Consider the following 2,940-nt stretch of genomic DNA (forward strand, 5'->3'; position numbering starts at 1 on the left):
GATCTGGCAATGTGGTCGACCAACCCAACAATCTAGTCGACCAGAATGGTGCCACATCAACAACTTTGATGCTAGCAAACATTTCGTGCAGGAGGTTGTTTAAAGAGGTTAGAGGCTCAAACAAAAAGCATGCCTCTAACATTTAATTCTTCTAAAAGATACATATTGTTGCTAGGGGTATAAACGAGTCAAGTTGCTTGCGAACTATTCGAGTCTCGGTTTAAAAAAAGTTTGTTTGATTAAGTTAACGAGCCGAGCTCGAGCTTGATTTCGAGCTCGAAAATATTATCGAGCCGAGCCGAGCTCGAACATGTTCGTAAGCTCGTGAACATGTTCGTTTAAAGGCTCACGAACGTACTCATTAAGAGACTTGCGAATGTGTGTATGTATATATATATTATATGAATTATAAATATTATATATTAACGAGTCAGCCTCGACTAAGCTCATTTAACTTTTAAACGAGTTATTTTCGAATCGAGCTCGAACTAAACTCATTTAACTTTAAAACGAGTCATTTTTGAACCGAACTCGAACTGTTTGCAAACTATTTAATTTCATTACGAGCCGAGCTCGAGCTTAAGAATTAAAGCTCGAATCAAACTCGAACCAAACTCGAGCTTAGGGAAAACGAACCAAACTCGAACTCGAACCTCTTATTGTTTGACTCAGCTCAGTTCGATTACACCCCTAATTGTTGCTATTCTTTATTGATCTTTGGTAATGTCTGAAATTCATTCTATAAGAGATTTCACCACCTCCGCTATATTACTAAAGGAGAGAAAAATAGTGAGCCCGAGTGTGATTTATCTTAAGATCATAAGCCATGGATTAAGAGCCTATGGGTTATCGAACCATGTTACATCGTTGTGTCATTTTTTGGTATGTGTGTTTCATTTTCTTATACTTTCGCAGTTAATCAATTTTATGTGTCTTCACTAAAAGCATAGTAAGAGAATAGATCTTTTATTTACATGTACCTTATGCACCTCTCCTCCTTTAGTGATCCAATTCACAAAGACACCTACAACCTAGGGATGGAAACATTGTTGCGAGGACATGATACAAGGGCATATGAATCTTGCCTTGAATGTGGTAGTAAAATAGGTAATGGACTCAAAGACATGCAATGCGACATCATTGTCTCGGGAGGCCATACATCATAAACTTATGAGGTAGTCAGAGCTTTGCTAGACCTCTAGCAACAATGGGTAGAAGATAACCAACAACACTTTTATAGAAGACATTGTTAGAGCATACAATTGTGTGGGATGCACTGAGATAGGGGTCTAGGAATATGAAAGTAATGTTGATGCACAAACTTTATTGAAATGTCTATGAATGGCTCAAGAAAGGGTTCTATCATGTAATGAAAACATAGAAAATCATGGGGAGACTCAGAAATTAACTAAGAGCAGTAGGAATAAACTCCAAGTATATGTTCATGGTTATCCCATACTCCTAAGATTGTTTTAAAATTCTTGGCATAAATCCAAATTCATTGATTGGATGTAATATACCAACTCATCTAACTTATAATACTCAATCATCTCTATGTGGCGAAAACTTGGCATTTAGATTCTATAACTCATCATATGGAATACACTATTGTGGCCTTGTTTATTCAGCTCTTCGTTGGGGGACCCAGTGTCTAGAGATGGGTTTGGGACTGTAGCTTCTCTGAAGGACCCTTCTCCCACTTGTCTTACCTATTTCCTAGGTCTAGACTCATGATTACATGTCAATGTAAGACCCATACTGCGAATAAGATCGCGGACAAATGAGAAGATCTTGGTAACCAACAACAATCTCAGATTAGCTGGGGTTCATGAGGGCTATCAAGGAAAAACTAAACTTTACAAAGGGGTGTGCCCTCCATGGTTAGCAAATGGAGCTTTACGGACAAAAGCGTAATGCACAGTAACCTCTAGCTATCATAAAGGGATGAGCTTCAAATGCAAGGTTGAGGGTTGGATTTGAGGTGGAAGAATGATAGTGGAGAGTCTAGGGAGGTTGTGTGAGATTGTAGAAGGTTTCAGAGTGGTCAAAGGTAGGATTTTCTTAGGGAAAATCAAGGACGACGACGAACTCTAAGGTTTGTAATCACTTGCTCTCCACATGAGCTATTTATAAAGTTGCGACACATTTGACTGCTCAAGATTTAACAGTCAATTGTTGGCCTTAAGTCGAGTGTTGCAATAATCCAGAATAGGGCCAAGCCATTCTATGTTGATGTATAATAACCATAGTCTACTGTATAGCCTTTAACAAAGATCATGGATTTTGCCAAATATTTAGCTCGACCACCACTCAACATTTTGGACCTTAGTGGTCGACCATCTGGTCGATCACCATATAGACTTTGTAGGGAAATTTGGTCGACCACCACTTTTTTAAAAATGAATTTAGAGTCCTAATTTTTATTTTCAATGAACGCTTTAAATACCTCACTGAAAAGGTTTATTTAACGGCGATTAACAGCGCGTTGCGGATGCTCTAATAACTATAGTCTACTGGCATACTGTAATAGTCGATTGAGAAATTGTGAATTTTTTGAAATATTTAACTATTTTATTTTCAAATAGGGTGAAAAGGTTTATTTGGCTCATTTGTCTAAAAATAGACTTTACAAAAATCTGGCTAATTTTCAAAAAATAACTAAATGTTTCAATGAATCTTGATCCTAGAGTCCTAGTTTGGTTTATTTTCAATGCCCTTGCCAAATCCAAGATGGAGCGCTCCCAAAGCATCATTTTATTAGGTGTTCCATAAGATTTAGGTCCTAAGTGTGCCAATTTGAGTTCATTTCTCATTATCGATCACTTTGGCACACTTAAAGTGTCACCACTATCATGATAGAGTTAACTACCCTTAATTATGGTGGGCACATCCTAAACCCTTTTAGTGTGATGGAACTACACCCTCAGGAACCCAAAATGT

This window comes from Curcuma longa, chromosome 16 (assembly GCF_044706935.1).
Source record: "Curcuma longa cultivar G26 ecotype Majalengka, Jawa Barat chromosome 16, ITB_CL_G26_1.1, whole genome shotgun sequence".
In the NCBI taxonomy this organism is placed as follows: Eukaryota; Viridiplantae; Streptophyta; class Magnoliopsida; order Zingiberales; family Zingiberaceae; genus Curcuma; species Curcuma longa.